Raw genomic sequence first — 19,097 nt, 5'->3', positions numbered from 1 at the left:
GGTCAGGGAGACAGAAAGCTGCAGAGGCAAGTGCCTGACATTTTCTCTGACTGTGGTAACCTGGTCAATGACCAGACAAACTCTGTCAGAGGACGCTGAAGTGGCACTGCAGACAGGTGACCTTACTGTCTGGTTATCTGAGATCTTTTTTTGGGAGTCTAGTGGACCCCAAGGGAGGTAATAAGTAGATCTTCCTTGATTTAATCTCAGCAAATTGACCCATTGTTAAACAAGTTAGCTCAGGCTGAGGCAGAGGCAATCCCTGAATGTTACAACATTAAAAGTGAGGTGCTGATGAGGAAGTGGAGACCTGCTCACAGACCTGCAAACGAAGAGTGGACAGTGATCCCACCAGGTAGTGGTGGCCCCAAGGTACGATGGGGAAATATTAAGGCTGTCACACAAATTCCCAATGGCTGGACATGTTGGTATAGAAAAAACCCAGGCCAGCATCAGCCAGCATTTTTATTGGCCACACTTCCACAAGATATATAGGTTTTGCAGAACCTGCCAGGTTGTGAGAAAACCCTAGTCTGCAGTGAAACCTGCCCCTATGATTCCTGTGCCGGCTTTTGCGGAAGCATTCAGCAAGGTGCTAGTGGACTGTGTGGGGAAGGAGCTACCAGTATATCCTTACCATCATGGATGTGGCTACCCGCTTCCCAGGGGCTGTTCCCATTAGAGCCATATCTGCCAAAACAATGGCGAGGGAATTTTTTTACCTGGTATAGGCTGTTCACCGAGATCCAGTCAAATCAGGGCTCAAATTTCATGTCACGAGTCTTCCTGGAAGTCATTGGTAGCCTGGGTGTGACCAGTTTTCAAAGTATCACCTGCAGTCACGGGACGCTAGAACGGTATCACCAGACCCTAAAAACAATGATCAGGGCATACTGCCACGAGTGCCCCCATGACTGGGATAAAGGACTAGGTTTTCTTCTGTCCGCCGCCAATGAGTCCACCAGTTTTACTCAGATTGATTTAGTTTACAGGCACCAAGTGAGAGGCCACTGAAACTAATCATGGAGAGATTTTTAGGACAGAAGGAGGAAGTCTCCATGTCAGACTATGTAACTGTGTTCCGTGAGCGACTCAGGAAAGCCTGTGATGTGGTTCGAGAACACTTAAAAAATGTCCCAAAGAGCCATGAAGAAAAACAGGCAAACATGACAGGGCCCAAACTTTTCACCCAGGAGATTACGTGTTAGTGCTCCTATCAATACTGCGTGCGCCCCTAAAATCCCAGTTCACTGGCCCGTGCAGAGTAGCAAAGCTTATTCCGTTGAGTTTGTTTCTCCAATTAGATCACCTAAAAATCACCCACATTGCAGGGAAATCGAATGTGATTGTATTCTAGAACTTAGGGACCCAGTTAGAACTGTTGGGATAATCCAGACCAGGGCTAAAACAGTGAATTAAAGTGGATGTGTTTTTTTTTAAATTTTGTGTTTTTATATCTTACAATGAAATAAGAGTGAATCTCATTTCATTTCTGTGCGATGGGGAGGTGTTACGAGGCTATGCCCCTTAGTTTTGAAAATATGATTTTTCAACTTTTAACTGACTGGAATTTTTGCAGTTTGAACTGAGACATAACAAGCTGCTTAAAAATGCAAAGCCACATTCCAAGCTGGAGGTGAGTGAGAAACTAACAAATCACCCCTAGGGGAGTGTGAAGAGAGAGACACTTCCTATAACTCGGACATCCATTGAAACTCATAACGATCACAGGAAGAGACATTAAAAATGCAAAGTACTGCATATTGAAACAATGGTGACCACAGACAGACACACCCAAAAGCTCTTGGAAATACACATTGGGTGAAGTATTTCAAGGGAAGGCTGTCAGCCCACTAGAGAAAGATTGCAAGTGGCACGGGCAGTGTCCAGAAAATCTTCAGCAGAGGAAACAAGCTGAGGGCTCCCCCTCCCCTTTGGAATAAGTGTGTTGCCTGGTTCAAGAACCAGAGGCCTACCAGCAAACTGAGATCTCGTAATTATCACACCTTCTTCTATATCTGACCGCATCCAAGAAACCAGCTAATCCAAATCTGCCACAGAAATAGGAAGTCTCTCTCTCTGGGGAGGTTGAATAGAAGGGAGCCAGTTCATCCTCTCTCACTTGGTCACAATACGTTTCACTTACTTGGTAATTCCATTTGAGGTCACTTTGAATGTAGATGTCCAATAGTTTAATGCATGTTTATTGCACAACATGAACATCAAAGTTGATGGGAGAGAGAGCAGGAGGATTGCACATGAAACAAAATTCCAATAATAAGGGAAAGGGAGGATGAAATCATTATTTCAAAGATTTCTCCATAGAAAAGGATTCTTGGCTGAATGGACATGAAGTTTGCTGCAGACCCTTGAATTGATGACACTTGATTCAAGCCCATTTTGATTGCACCTCAAGTTTCACTCATCCTGAAACAGGATATGTGCTGAAATGAAATAACAGCTTAGCAAGCATTTTTGGCATCTAGCTGGGCCTTTCCATCAACAGATGTGGCATTGATTTTTTTTTAAGCCTGATTTTCCAAAACAAAAGGTATTATTTCTTTCATTTTCTTTAGCTTTTAGTGCAAATCTTGAATGAGTCAACTCATTTTCTCCCCCCCCACCCGATTTAATTTTTGTCTTCCAGAAGAAATTTTATTAATTCAACATCTCCTTCAATCAATGGGGGGGGGAGGGGGAGGGGGTGAAAGCTAAACAAAGAATTTTTAAAAACAAGGGTAAAGCCCAGCATTTGCTTAGATAACAGGAAGTGTGCTCATGCCAGGGTCAGACATGTCTAATGAGGATTAATTGATCAGAGACCTCAGCTGGAGTTTTCATTTAAAACAATAGCTTCAGCTAAAAATACAGCTTCTTCTTCCACCCAATTAACATACTATGTTTGATTGCTTAGAGCTTGTAATCACTTAATTTCTTTTCCAGATTGGTCTTAATAACACCAAAAGAACTGGTTTCTTTAAGCGACAATTTAAAGTTGCCTTCTTCCTTAATGTCACACACAAATATTTTGATAGTAGCTCAGCAAATTAACTGAGAGGTTCAGACCATTACAGACTAGTTACAGAGTACCAATGAATAAACACTATAATTTTGGAGTATCAAGTTCCACTAAGTATACAAGTTGATGTGACTATCTCTTAATCTATGATGTTCTGGTACTTCCTATTGCACTTACAGACCATCTGGACCAACATCTCCTGGGATCATGATGTTGGGCCATTTAAAATCCATTAAGCTTGCAAAGCAAGAAAGGATGAGGATGGCTTTGAACACATATTTTGTTAATTCTTTACAGCAGCATTTCTTTGTTAAAAAAATATAACTGCAGGTGTCTCAAGCAAGTCACAAACAAAATGAAAATAAATGAATTTAACGCTTCACTTCTGGCTCGATAAATAAATCGATGAAACTTTTAAAAAATAATCTTTGCATTTTCAGCAATTCTGCTAGCAGATTATGTTGAAGCTGCAGTGGGTACTTCGTTGGCTGAAATTTTCTTGTGTTTTTTTTGTCAATTTTTTTGCTCAAGTGGAGGGATGTTGATGCTGAGGAAATGAATACTTGCTTTCTCGGCAAACTGTCAGCATCAAATGCTCTCAGGTCAGCTTCAGCGCTGTTAGATGTACAGTAAAAGCACTGTATACTCTGCCAACAACATGCCTCAAACTAGCCTCTCAGAGGAGCACGGCCTACTGCAGCAATTTGGCAGCTTTCCAGTTCCCACACTACCCACCTGTGGCCTCCGAGTCAGACTGCCTGTTAGTAATAAATTAGGCACAGGTTTGTGCTGCAAGTCCAGGCCTGCATCGGAAATGGATTGAAATTCAGGCCCAAACATATTTCACACAAGACCTTTACTGCCAACAGACAGAGAAAACTTTCATTCTGTCAGTTCTGTCTAGATGTGGATCCAGGTTCCAGCAATTAAATATCTGGACAGTGTTTTTCCTCTTCATCTGAAACAAATTCCAAATAGACTTATAATTACTTAGCAATCATGCACTTTCCATCCATAATATATACATGAAGATGGAATTTATTCTTTGGAGATGTATTCATGGATACCAGAATGTTGGACTTTATGATTCATGGACAATTGAATTCATGATTACAGACCCTAAGTTCAAACACAAGGTCCCTGACCAGGGTAAATGGGTGTGGTGCATTTGGCTTTTTCCCCTCACCCTGATGAGAATAATGCTGCATTATAGGCCACATCCAATCTCAAGGGCAAAGGTTACCATATCCTGAGGGAGTTCCCCATGGCAGGATGAATCGCTGATGTCCAATTAGTGTTGGAGCCTTGCACAAAGCAAGGTTAATGTTTGTAATTAATCCTACTGCCCAAATCTTGACTTGAGGCTGTAATCAATAATAATCTCTGCCCAGATTTGAACCCATCAGCTTGTGGCAAATGGAAGGAACACTTAATTTCAATGCATTGAGAACATGTGACGGACCGAGCTACCCACAACCAACGGTTCAGAGCAAAGTTCTGCAATCCTGTCACATCTAGTTGTGAGTGTGGTGCACATTGAAACAAAGCAGGCTCCACAATTCTCAATGATGGGAGAGCCCAGCACATCAGTACAAAAGACAAGGCTGAAACATTTCTAACCAGCTTCAGCTGGAAGTACTGAGCGCATGATCCATCTCAGCCTCCTCCTGAGGTCCTGAGCATCACAATTGCCAATCTACAGCAAGTTTGATTCACTGAAACAGCTGAAGGCAGTGGATGCAGCAAGGGCAAAGGGTCCTAACAACATTCTGGCAATAGTGCTGAAGACTTGTGCTCCAGAACTTGCCATACCCCTAGCCAAGCTGTTCCAGTACAGCTACAACACTGGCATCCACCCGGCAATATGGAAAATTGCCTAGGTATGTCCTGTACACAAAAAGCAGGACAAATCCAACCCAGCCAATTACCGCCCCATCAGTCTACTCTCAATCAGCGAAGTGATGTCATTAATAGTGCTATCAAGTGGAACCCACTCAGCAAAAATCTGCTCACTGACACTCAGTGTGAATTTGACCAGGACCAGTTAGCTCTAGACTTCATTAGGACCTTGACCAAACATGGTCAAAAAAGCTGAATTCCAGGCATAAGGTGAGAGAGTGACTGGCCTTGACATTGAGGCAGCATTTGACTAAGTGTGGCATTAAAGAGCCCCAACAAACTGAACTCAAAGGGAATCAGAGGGAAAACACTCCACTCTGGGAGTCATAGCTACCACAAAAGAAGGTGGATGTGGTAATTGAGACACAATCACCAAAGTCACAGGACATTGCCGCAAGAGTTCCTAAGAGCATTGTTTTAGGCACAACCATCTCTATCAATGATCTTCTCTCCATCATAAGGTCAGAAGTGGTGATGTTTGCACAATGTTCAGCACCGTTCTTAATCATCAGATACTGAAGCAGTCCGGGTTCACTTACAAGACCTCGACAACATCCAAGCATAGTCTGATAAGTGCCAAGTAACATTAGCACCACACAAGTGCCAGGCAATAACCATCTCCAACAGGGGGGAATCTAACCATCACCCCTTTGACGCTCAATGACATTACCATCACTAAATTACCCACCAACAGTGTTGGGGTTGCCGCTGACCAGGAACTGAACTGGACTAACCATATATGGCTACAAGAGCAGGTCAGATGCTAGGAACCTTGCAGTGAGTAACTCACCTCCCAACTGTCCAAAGCCTGTCCACCACCTCTCTCAGTTCCTTCGCCTCTGTCGCATCTGTTCCGATTATGCCACTTTCCAAAATGGCACTTTTGGCATGTCTTCCTTAACCGAGGTTTCCCACCCACTGAGATTGACAGGGCCCTCAACCGTGTCTGACCCATCTCCTGCGCCTCTGCCCTCACACCTTCCTCTCCCTCCCAGAACCATGATAGGGTCCCCCTTGTCCTCACTTTTCACCCCACCAGCCTCCCGTATTCAAAGGATCATCTTCCGCCCTTTCCGCCAAATCTTGCATGATGCCATCACCAAACACATCTTCCCCTCACCGCCCCTCCCGTCAGTATTCCATAAGGGCTATTCCATCCGGTATATCCTGGTCCACTCTTCCATTATCGCCAACACCTCATCCCCTTCCCATGCAATCGCAGGAGGTGCAACACCTGCCCCTTTACCTCTTCCCTGCACACCGTTCAAGGGCCCAAACATTCCTTTCAGGTGAAGCAGAACTGCCTTCAGTTTGGTCTACTGTATTCGCTTTAAACCAGTGTGGTCTCCTCTACATTGGAAAGACCAAACACAGACTGGGTGACTGCTTTGTGGAACACCTTCGGTCTGTCCATAAACATGACCCGGAGCTTCCTGTTGCTTGCCATTTCAACACACCCTGCTCTCATGCCCACATGTCCGTCCTTGGCCTGCTGCAATATTCCAGTGAAGCTCAATGCAAACTGGAGGAACAGCACCTCATCTTCCGATTAGGCACTTTACAGCCTTCCGGACTTAACATTGAGTTCAACAACTTCAGACCATGAACTCTCTCCTCTGTTTACACCCCTTTCTTATCCCTTTTTTCCAATATTCATTTTAATTTTTTATCCACATTTTTTTTTAATCCATTGCTTTATCCCCTTCTTTTATCTCCTTTTAGTCACATTTTCAAACACCTTTTTTCCCCACCAGTACCCCCGCCACCCACCCCACCCTCACTAGAGCCATCTATTACTTGTCCATGTTGTTCTTTTCAGAGTGCTTGTCCTTGTTCTGCTATTATCACTTCTGCTTTCTTGCCTTAATGCCACTATCAGCACCTCCTTTAGCCAGTACCACTCCATTAACCTTTTGTCCATGATATCTTTGTTAATCTCTCCTTTGCCCCCACCTACCGCTGGCCTTCGATCCAGCTTCACCTGCTACCCCCAACTCCTGCCACCTCTGCTTAAACAGTATATATTTCACCACATTTCTACTGCTCTTTAGCTCTGAAGAAGAGTTATACAGACTCGGAACGTCAACTCTATTTCTTTCTCCACAGATGCTGCAGACTGCTGTGTTTTTCCAGCATTTTCTGTTTTTGTTCCAGATTTCCAGCATTCTCAGTATTTTGCTTTTACCTATCCACCATCTACAAGGCATAAGTCAGGAGTGTGGTAGAATACTCTCCACTTGCCTGGATAAGTGCAGCTCCAACATTCAGGACAAAGCAGCCCACTTGATTGGCACCACATCCACCACCTTAAGTATTCACTCCCTCCACCAACACACAATGGCATCAGTGTGTACCATTTACAAGATGCACTCCAGCAACTCAAAGCTCCTTCGACAGCACCTTCCAAACCTGCCACCTCTACCACCTAGAAGCAGACACATGGAACACCACCACCTGCAAGTTCCCCTCCAAGCCATACACCATCCTGACTTGGAAATATATTGCTGTTCCTTCACCGTTGCTGGATCAAAATCCTGGAATTTCCTCTCAGACAGCACTGTGGGTGTACCCACGCCACATGGACTTCAGTGATTCAAGAAGTTGGCTCGCCACTACCTTCTCAAGGGCAATTAGGGATGGACAATAAATGCTGGCCTTGTCAGTGATGCTCACATTCCATGAACAAATAAAGAGAAGTCTCAACTCCAATGAAAAATATCACTCAAAAATTAGAAGGGTAGCCAAATGAAGAATCCACAGAAAATGAAATCTCACCAGTGTAATAGTGAAGAGGTAGCCAAGTAGCCAAGTGTTTACTTGAAACAGGCAACCTTATCGTGACCATCATGAGTCTTAAGTAAAATGTGCTTAGTAACTATCTATAGTGAACATATGTTACTGTGAGGTATAATACACACAATAAAATGAATTATATCTAGATATTTAAAGCATGCAAATATGTATGACCATATCCAGAGCAAACAGATTAAAAAGTAACTGAGAGAATTATTCTCTGTACATAGTGATTCAGCGTGCACTGCCTGAAAGGGTGATGGAGGCAGATCTGATCATAACTTTCAAAGGGAATTAAATAAATACTTGCCAAGGAAAATGTTGCAGGGAATGTGGAAAGAGCTGGGAAGTGGAACTATCTAGAGAGCTCTTTCAAAGAGCTGACTCAGGCATAATAGGTCGAATGGCTTCCTTTACTAGAATGCTATGATCCTAATAGTCACTGCATTGCAATCATTGTTACTCTGCTCTTAAAGGGAACTCAGTCCTGGTTGGGAAATAGCCAGAGTTGGCAGTTTACTTAAACACTGCCTAGACTTTTAAACACCGTGCTGTGTCAGTGTCTCTTCTTCAGCCGGTGTATTTTAGGAACAGTCCAGACCGAGACCAGGTCAAGATGCAGTTTGTAGTTGACCTGTAGAGTTTTGTTCTTTAAAGTAAAATCTTTCACTAAACGGATATGGTGAAAAAATAAGCTCTTTACTTTAGATTTGCCACTGTAATGCTTTTTGACTGCCTCCGCTCTGTTTTCTCTAATAAGCTGACTCCTTAAACTGCTATACTTGTTAGCATGACAACATTTTGCTTATTTTAAAAAATAAGCTATAAAATCTAGCTGCAAGGAAGTAATTAAATTAACAGCATCTATTCAGAAACTGCTTCCTACATTTTGTTTCTTTCCTCTCCTGATGGGGGTTGATAATTTGCTAAGGTACATTTATACCAGTGCTGAATGAACCCCCAATAAACTGCCCAGATGGTTATTCCCTATATAGGAATCTAGATAGGGAGTGTCATCTGGCCATTTATCTATGTCAAGCATTGCAACCAGGTATGAACCTGATCTCACCTAAGGTCCACAGAGATAAGACTTTCTAAAAGGATTTGTTTAAGTGGGTAGGAGGATTGGGCTGATTTGGCCCTTTCCAACCAGGGAACACTGAAGACTCCTGTGGTGTTATTGTTTGGGACTTATGAATTCCAGTTGCACGCTTGTCGTGGGATGGCAGAATTGGTACAATGGACAGAGTTGGTCAGCAGACACTTCTTAGGTGGAACACATTGTTTATTTAGAAAAGGTACTTATCAGCTACACTTGTGTGCTTTCACATCAAACCCTATCTCCAGACTACTGACTACAGAGGTAGCCTGGCTACTCCTCTATTGGTTACACAAGATCATGTGATCTTCCTTTTTAACATCCTTCTTAATGTATACCACACATTCCATAAAACCATAATTATCACATATTGTCATCCATGTTAAGATCAGCCAACTCACTCCAGGCTTGAGGCCCCATATGGAAGGGTAAGTAATTTTTTTTTCAAAACCTTAGTATCAGCAATACAGCGAGCGGCTGCCTACCCAGACTCTTAGCCTCTCCAGTCCACCTCAAAACCCATCCCAGGACGTATGGCTGCGCATCATGAATTTATCAGGGCCCTAACTGGCCTGTGGGGTTTGCCAACTTTATGGAGATGAGGCCTAATTTGCAGTGAATCTCGGCCTGACATCTTCAAGCACACGTTCCACACCCAGTGCTTCCCACCAATTTCTAATGCTAGTTCAATAAGTGAAGCATTTTGTTACCTTTCACCGTGAAAATAGAAATGCGATAAAGAACAGGAATTGAAACTATCTGTTCATCAATAGGCCCGGGGCACTTTGATGTGTTAAGCTAGCTGTTAAAAATATATTCTGCAAACTACCAGCATTAAATGATGAAGTTTCAAGAGAGGAGTGGCAAAGATTTTTGAGCTGCAATATTCTTTAGTGAACCATGCCCCTTATTTGAAATTGGCTTCTATTGAGTCTATAAAGCTATACTATTAAGCACTTCTGTTGCAGGAATAAGTCCAAAAATCAGGTTGATGTATTAAAAGAGGAAGAACAATAAACTTATGTTCATGTAGTGCCTTTTTACATCCTCAAAATGCTTTATATTCTTTCAATCATTACTGTAATCCCTATTTTATGACAAATACAGCAACAGTTTGCACATAGCAAGGTCCCACTACGAGTAGTTGAGACGGATGACTAATTATTTTTGGTTTTATGGTGGTTTCACTTGAAAGGACAGTAAGGAGGACTCTGTGCTTTATTGTATGTTTATTAAGGGTTCTTTTGCATACATCTGAACAGGCAGATAGGGACTTTGGTTTAACATCCGATCTAAAAGTTAGCATCTCTAATGGCGCAGCTCACAGAACACCACAAGGACTAGAAACCACAGCCTTCTGACTCAGAGGTGGAAAGGTGTCCAACTGAACCAAGTTGACACATTGTAAATGTTTTTCCTACAAAACAAAGCTCAATAAAGGATATTGAGTCAGAGTTAAATGGAAAATGCATTTGTATATGATGGAGGCAAAGACAATGGGATGATCTGTTTTTAGCAATTCAAACTTCAATTCATTTATAACAGAATCAACTTTGCTCCCACCTTCCATCCTTCCCTTGCCTTCACATGGTCTATCTCCAACTCTTTTCCTCTTATCCCTTCCTCAGCTCCGGGTCAGATACTACCACCGCCCCCAACTCCAACGCCGACACTAAGCAAACCCATGTCAAGATGCCCAAAGTGGAGGTGTGCAGGACCATAATTTTACTTACCAGGCCATTCAAGATGGACATCATTTTCACTGGGGTGCGAAATGTGGTGGGTTGTGACTCGACATTCAAGTAAAGTGATATTGGAGTCACCATGTAGATGCCTGCTGCAAATACAATTTTCCATGACATTGGTATTTTGCTTGAGGTAGGTAGATTCCCGAAGACTATGGGAACCACACCAGGTAAATCAATCATGAGCCTTGGCAGACTCCTGGAGTGGAGGAGGACACATTTTGACAGGAAAGTTTAAAGTTGTTGCCAACTTCAAATTTCATAATGTAATGGTGCACTATGATAAATATGCAATGCAATGATTGGTTATAGGGCTCCCTCCTTTAAAAAATTACATTACCATTAAAATAACCAGCATTGTGTAAGTGTTCACATGCAGAGTAATTTATCTAGTGGATAAAGTGCTCTCCTGCATTCAACAGTATTGGGAATCTAACTTAAATGGGTCATATGGACACTGGTTTGAGTTAGGTTGACTTAAAGTCCAGAGATCTTTTCAGACTTTGAGTAAAAAAACTGAACAAACGCCAGAGTTCTTTGCTTGAAACTCCATTGAGGCTTAAAAAAAAGCAAAAAGAGCAGATGGCTGGACATATGATCACCAACTTAAAAGACTCTATTGTATTGAGCTCTGTAGGATCTGTTCATTCAGCTATGCAATGTAATCCCATTATGAATGCTTGACTGAGCTCCAAGCCTCAATAATAGAATTAGCTCAACAGGGGTTGTTGAATCAGATGCGGAGAGTCTGTGTGCTTGCTTTGACAGTTTTATATGCAGATAATAGGATTAAAGTTTGAAGTAGTTCTTGAATTAATTTTCACTTGACAGCTAAATAAGCACTTGAGATGAGAATGTTTTTTCAAGGGGACCTTCAACGGCTGTGTTTGATTGATTTTATTGAGCTTCTAAGAGGAGATTCTTTTCAACCAGAGTTTGAATGGCTGTTTTTCTTTTATTCCTTGAGCTTTTCAAAGACTTCCTAGTGTTAATATATGGCTCATGGGTTCTGTACATAGTGGCTACTGGGTGAGTGGTCATGGAGAGTGTATGGGGACATGGGGAGCATGGAGGAGACATGGGATGTGAGGGCTAGTGGTCTAGTAACCACTTAAAGAACTGGGCCCACGTCCCAGTGAATGGATATAGGCCTTCTAACCTGTCGGCCTTGGAATTGCCCACCACCCTTCCTACCTCTTGCCTGCATCAAGAGGTGGCGGTCATGACTCCAGCCTTACCCTAACTTTGGAAGTTGAAAATTCCAAGTGAATGGGCTGACTTTTAGAAGTAGGGAAATCAATGTCGGGAAATAGCCCGAATCACACTTCCTGACTCAGAAGGGAAAAGTCCTGCCCGATTTCTCCATTTCTAGGGATAGCTGTTGACCAATATTCATTCTAACTTCACTGCCAGCTGCCTTGACTACACTTCCTCCCACATGGCTTCTTTTCCTGCAGGTTCTCCGGCACTGTTGCTTCTGTTCTAGCCAAACCAGTGCTTTTGATATGCCATATTTTTCTTCAGCTGAGAATTCCAACCCCCCACCCCGCTATGACTGACAGGACTCTCAACTATGTCTGTTCCATTTCTCATACTTCTGCTCTCATCTCTTCCCCTCCCAAAACCACAATAGACTGTTCCCCACCCCTACCTTGCCTTCACCTTCAGCTCCACTATCCTTCACATTTAATGGATCATTCTCTGCCACTTCCAGTGTGATGCCACCACCGAACACATCTTTCCCCACCCTCCCCTTTCAGCATTCCAAAGGGACAGTTCCCTCTGTAACACCCTGGACCACTCCTCAATCATCCCAACATGGCCTCCCCTTCCTACTGCATGTTTCCATATAAGTGCAGGAAATGCAACACCTGCCCTTTTACCTCTTCCTGTCTCACCATCCAAGGCCCAAACACTCCTTCCAACTGAAACAGTGATTTACTTGTATACTTTTCCAATTTAGTATTCTGCATTTGCTACTCACAATGTAGTCTCCTCTACGTTCAGGAGATGAAGCACAGATTGGGCAATGGCATTAACCTCCGTTCAGTTCAAAGGCATGACTCCAAGCTTCTGGTCATCTGTTATTTTATTTTTCCACCCGCTCCCACTCGGACCTTTCTGCCCCTTGGCCTCCTACACCATTCCAATGAAACTAATCTAAACTTGAGGATAAGAATCTCATCTTTCCATTGGGCACATTGCAGCCTTTTGAGCTCAACATGGAATTCAACAAGTTCATAAGTTCTGCACACATTTTTCTTCAGAAGGCAGTCATTGGTGTTGATTCTGCTAATCCAATTTACTCCTCTTTTAGACCCACATTTTGTTTCATTACAAAAACAGAATTACCTGGAAAAACTCAGCAGGTCTGGCAGCATCGGCGGAGAAGAAAAGAGTTGACGCTTCGAGTCCTCATGACCCTTCGACAGAACTTGAGTTCGAGTCCAAGAAAGAGTTGAAATATAAGCTGGTTTAAGGTGTGTGGGGGGGGCGGAGAGAGAGAGAGAGAGAGAGAGAGAGAGAAGTGGAGGGGGTGGTGTGGTTGTAGGGACAAACAAGCAGTGATAGAAGCAGATCATCAAAAGATGTCAACAACAATAGAACAAAAGAACACATAGGTGTTAAAGTTGGTGATATTATCTAAACGAATGTGCTAATTAAGAATGGATGGTAGGGCACTCAAGATATAGCTCTAGTGAGGGTGGGGAGAGCATAAAAGATTTTAAAATATTTAAAAATAATGGAAATAGGTGGGAAAAGAAAAATCTATATAATTTATTGGAAAAAAAAGGAAGGGGGAAACAGAAAGGGGGTGGGGATGGGGGAGGGAGCTCACGACCTAAAGTTGTTGAATTCAGTATTCAGTCCGGAAGGCTGTAAAGTGCCTAGTTGGAAGATGAGGTGTTGTTCCTCCAGTTTGCGTTGGGCTTCACTGGAACAATGCAGCAAGTCAAGGACAGACATGTGGGCAAGAGAGCAGGGTGGAGTGTTAAAATGGCAAGCGACAGGGAGGTTTGGGTCATTCTTGCGGACAGACCGCAGGTGTTCTGCAAAGCGGTCGCCCAGTTTACGTTTGGTCTCTCCAATGTAGAGGAGACCACATTGGGAGCAACGAATGCAGTAGACTAAGTTGGGGGAAATGCAAGTGAAATGCTGCTTCACTTGAAAGGAGTGTTTGGGCCCTTGGACGGTGAGGAGAGAGGAAGTGAAGGGGCAGGTGTTGCATCTTTTGCGTGGGCATGCGGTGGTGCCATAGGAGGGGGTTGAGGAGTAGGGGGTGATGGAGGAGTGGGCCAGGGTGTCCCGGAGGGAGCGATCCCTACGGAATGCCGATAGGGGGGGTGAAGGGAAGATGTGTTTGGTGGTGGCATCATGCTGGAGTTGGCGGAAATGGCGGAGGATGATCCTTTGAATGCGGAGGCTGGTGGGGTGATAAGTGAGGACAAGGGGGACCCTATCATGTTTCTGGGAGGGAGGAGAAGGCGTGAGGGCGGATGCGCAGGAGATGGGCTGGACACGGTTGAGGGCCCTGTCAATGACCGTGGGTGGAAAACCTCGGTTAAGGAAGAAGGAGGACATGTCAGAGGAACTGTTTTTGAAGGAAGCATCATCGGAACAGATGCAACGGAGGCGAAGGAACTGAGAGAATGGGATGGAGTCCTTACAGGAAGCGGGGTGTGAGGAGCTGTAGTCGAGGTAGCTGTGGGAGTCGGTGGGTTTTTAATGGATATTGGTGGACAGTCTATCACCAGAGATTGAGACAGAGAGGTCAAAGAAGGGAAGGGAAGTGTCAGAGATGGACCACGTGAAAATGATGGAGGGGTGGAGATTGGAAGCAAAATTAATCAATTTTTCCCGACGAGAGCATGAAGCGGCACCGAAGTAATCATCGATGTACCAGAGAAAGAGCTGTGGAAGGGGGCCGGAGTAGGACTGGAATAAGGAATGTTCCACATACCCCATAAAGAGACAGGCATAGCTGGGGCCCATGTGGGGCCCCATAGCCACACCTTTTATTTGGAGGAAGTGAGAGGAGTTGAAGGAGAAATTGTTCAGCGTGAGAACAAGTTCAGCCAGACGGAGGAGAGTAATGGTAGATGGGGATTGTTCGGGCCTCTGTTCGAGGAAGAAGCTAAGGGCCCTCAGACCATCCTGGTGGGGGGATGGAGGTGTAGAGGGATTGGACGTTCATGGTGAAGAGGAAGCGGTTGGGGCCAGGGAACTGGAAATTGTTGATGTGACGTAAGGTGTCAGAGGAATCACGGATGTAGGTGGGAAGGGACTGGACAAGGGGAGAGAGAAGGGAGTCAAGATAACGAGAAATGAGTTCTGTGGGGCTGGAGCAAGCTGAGACGATCGGTCTACCGGGGCAGTTCTGTTTGTGGACTTTGGGTAGGAGATAGAAGTGGGCCGTCTGAGGTTGGGCAACTATCAGGTTGGAAGCTGTGGGAGGAAGATCCCCAGAGAAGATGAGGTCAGTGACAGTCCTGGAAACAATGGCTTGATGTTCAGTGGTGGGGTCATGGTCCAGGGAGAGGTAGTGTTTCATTAGTTGTTCCTTTGCCATCTCCTTTTACCTTGCACCATCATCTGTTTTGTCCCTTAATCACTCCTGCCTTCCACCTTGCTTTTGTTTCCCACCCCACCTCCCCTCAACTCCTGCATTGCCTCTGCACTGGCTTAAAACGTGTTATATCTCTAATCTTTTCCAGTTCTGATTAAATGTCTGACGTTAACTCTGTTTCTCTTTCCACAGATGCTGCCTGACCTGCTGAGATTTCCAGCATTTCTAATATTTTGCCTTTATTTGGTCCAGGCCTCTTTTTTTAAGCTCTAAGTCTTCTTTAAAAGTAACCCTTTGTCCAGACTAACCCACAGCATGCTGCAGAATTTCAGTGTTTTATAAATATAGCTCTTCAAGAGAAATATCCAGGGTCTAGCAGCTGAAAGTATTCAGTCAAGAGCAACAACGAGAGTGGGGTTGATTGGTCTGGGCCAATAGAATGGCATGAGCCACCAAAAAGTGCCCCATGCTCGAGGATGGTATCACTAACACATTTGGGCCAGTCACATTTAAACTGTGGGTGCAAAATGGTTTTCAACATTAATAACACATGGTGCATCCAGCTGGGGCCACTGGCCATGGGAAACTTCAGGTGAACCGATAGTGGGCACGTGATTTTGTATAGATTGATGTTTTGCTAAACTCCAGATTCTCCACAAGTACAGAACTCTAATGGGCACCACATGTACTACCTTCTCTGTTCTGATCATGTCACTTGAAGCTGATGTAATGGAAGTGGCACTGATTATGACTGTGTTTGAACACAGCGAAGATGAAATTAGTCCTCAAAGAGGCAGACGATATTGGCTGCCTGATTTATGCTGTACCAAATTACCTTCCCCCGCAAAAAAAAGTGCACATGCAAAATTAGCTGTCAATTATCACTCATTTGGTGCTTTTGCTAAAGAACAATTTCACTCCCTATTAACTATCTCTTTCAAACTTTCCTGGCATTTTCTAAACATGTAGATGTAAGTTGACCAGGCATATAAGACGACCCCCAATATTTTCAGTGCCAAAATGCATGTTTAGGCCTATACGCTACATATAAGTCAATCTCTATTTTTCAGTTAGTAAATGCATATTTAGGGCTATTTAGGAGTTGACCTCAAATTTTCAGCTCAGAAATTGATGCTTATGGTTATATTCACCATAAATGTTGGCACATGGGATCAAGCAGGCAATATGGGCCATGTTACCAAGAGGTTGCACTGGAGATTAAGACACACCCACACAGAGCAGGCTGTGCATGGTAACCGATAAACAGATGTGTCCTCCAGCACCAAAGTCAGCGGTGCATATGCCCAGTATAAAATATAAGTGAACCCCCATTTTGCAAATATTTTTTGAAGCTTCAAAAGTCGACTTATATGCCGTGATCTATGGTAAATCTTGTTCTTAGTCAAGAGGTAGCTGTCAATATATCATGGCGCTTTACTTGCTCAATGACTTAAGATTGCCGTTTGATTTAAGAAAGAATCAAACTTTCTAAAAAAAAGTCAGACAATCATAGAATCACACAGTTCGTCATACTTTTTCAGCTCTTCAAGAGTGCTCGGGTTAGCCCTACTCGCCTTTTATCCTTCTAGCTTTGTAATTTTTTCCTTTTTAAGTATATATCCGATTCCATTTTGTAAAGTACCATCGAATCTGCTTCCACCCACCCCTTCAGGCAATGAATTCCAGATTATAACAATTTGCTGAGCAAAAAACTCATCTTGTAATATCCAACAAGGAACACAGATGGAACATGCATGTACCTGGGGTTTAGATAAACAAAGGACGTTGAGATTCAGTATCATTTTGCAGTTCTATTTGCCTCAGTGTTCAGTTGAAATTCAGTAAAACTTTAAAGCAGTAAGTTACAAATTGAGGACCCCCTGTGGATATCAAAACATTCCCATAGGCCCTGTCCTAACTTTCAAAGTGAGTGTCTGCTAAGTGAAGGAAAATAGTGCTATTGCTGTAGATATGTTACTTTGTTCTCGTAAAATAACATGTTGGTAAGACAAAACAAAAATCTGATGGCCTTGTGGACCCCTGAAATCTCAGCAGAGAACCTCGTTTGAAACCTTTTTAATCCAATCTGGTGATTTGCGCATTGATAGCAAGGCCAGCATTTATTGACCATCCCTAGTTGCCTTTGAGAAGGTGATGGTGAGCCACTTTCTTGAACCACTGCAGTCTATGCTGCTTAAAATATCTAAGATCAGTCATGGTGGAACAGTAATATATTTTCAAGTCAGGATGACTTGGAGGGGAGATTGTAGGTGGTGGTGTTCCCATGTGTCTGCTGCACTTGTCCTTCTAGGTAGCACTGTTCGTGGGTTTGGAAGATGCTACTGAGGGAGCCTTGGTAAGCTGGTGCAGTGCATCTTGTAGGTGGTATACACTTACAGCACTGGTGGTGGATGGAGTGCCAATTAAGAGGACTGCATTGCCTTGGATAGTGTTGAATTTCTGCAGTGTTGTTGAAGCTGCACTCATCTAGGCAATAATGAGTATAGTGGGGAGATAATGGTGTAGTGGTAATGTCACTAGACTGGCAACCAAGGCTAAATGTTCTAGGGACAAGGATTCAAATCCCACCATGGCAGCTGGTGGAAATTAAATTAATAAATCTGGAAGTAAAAGCAAGTTTCAGTGTTTGAGCATGAAACTATTGTTGTAAAAACCCATTTGGCTCACTTATGTCCTTACTGGTCTGGCCTACATATGTCCCCAGACCCACAGCAATGGAGTTGACTCAACTGCCCTTTGAAATGGCGTGGTAAGCCACTCAGTTCAAGGGCAATTAGGGATGGGCAACAAAACACTCACATTCCATGAAAGAATTTTTCTTACATATATATAAATCCACTCACAGCAGGATTTCCAGTCTCTGACTTGCTCTGAGGAGCACAGTTAACGTTTTGAGGCCGTATGGTTCTTCAACAAAACTAAGGAAAAATAGAAAAGAGGTGAAGTATAAGCTGGATTTGGCGGGGGGGGGGAGGTGGTGGGACAAGAAGAGCTGGATAGAGGGCCAGTGATAGGCGGAGATAACCAAAAGATGTCACAGACAAAAGGACATAGAGGTATTGAAGGTGGTGATATTCCCCTTGTCCTCACTTATCACCCCACCAGCCTCAGCATTCAAAGGATTGTCCTCTGCCATTTCCGCCAACTCCAGCACGATGCCACCACCAAACACATCTTCCCTTCACCCGCGTTGGCGGCATTCCGCAGGGATTGTTTCCTCCGGGACACCCTGGTCCACTCCTCCATCACCCCCTACACCTCAACCCCTTCCCATGGCACCTTCCCATGCAACCGCAGAAGGTGCAACACCTGACCCTTTACTTCCCCTCTCTCCACCGTCCAAGGGCCCAAACACTGCTTCCAAGTGAAGCAGCATCTCACTTGCACTTCCCTCAACTTATTCTACTACATTCGTTGCTCCCAATGCGGTTTCCTCTACATTGGAGAGACCAAACGCAGACTGGGTGAGCGCTTTGCAGAACACCTTTGGTCTGTCCACAAGCATTACCCAGACCTCCCTGTCGCTTGCCATTTCAACACTCCACCCTGCTCTCATGCCCACATGTCCGTCCTTGGCCTGCTGCATTGTTCCAGTGAAGCTCAACGCAAACTGGAGGAAGAGCACCTCATCTTCCGACTAGGCACTTTTCAGTATTCAGTCCGGAAGGCTGTATTCAACAATTTTAGATCATGAACTCTCTCCTCTATCCCCACCCCCTTTCCGATTTTCCCCCTCCTTTTTGCTTTTTCCAATAATTTATATAGATTTTTCTTTTCCCACCCATTTCCATCCATTGTTTTATCTCTACTTTTCAGCCTTTTTTGATTCCTTCACCCCACCCCACCCCCTCTAGGGCTATCTGTACCTTGCTTATCCTGCTTTCTACCCTTAATTAGCACATTCCTTTAGATAATATCACTATCTTCAACACCTCTTTGTCCTTTTGTCTGTGG

The 19,097-nt window shown here is 43.8% G+C and overlaps 1 protein-coding gene across 9 annotated transcripts in view; it reads right to left on the bottom strand.

Moving 5' to 3' along the window:
• LOC121282588 (lysophosphatidic acid receptor 4-like) overlaps nt 1-19,097 on the bottom strand; it is a 58,487-nt gene that overhangs the window by 19,715 nt on the left and 19,675 nt on the right. The window contains exon 1 of one of the 9 annotated variants that reach the window (XM_041196349.1): nt 17,967-18,030. The exons of the other annotated variants lie outside the window; for them this stretch is intronic. The gene's annotated coding sequence lies outside the window, so the exon portion shown is untranslated. Of the gene's footprint in view, nt 1-17,966; nt 18,031-19,097 lie in introns of those variants that run through there. 9 annotated transcript variants of the gene reach the window in all.

The sequence above is a fragment of the Carcharodon carcharias genome, chromosome 9 (genome assembly GCF_017639515.1).
Source record: "Carcharodon carcharias isolate sCarCar2 chromosome 9, sCarCar2.pri, whole genome shotgun sequence".
NCBI lineage: Eukaryota > Metazoa > Chordata > Chondrichthyes > Lamniformes > Lamnidae > Carcharodon > Carcharodon carcharias.
This window is presented reverse-complemented; position numbering and strand designations above follow the sequence as displayed.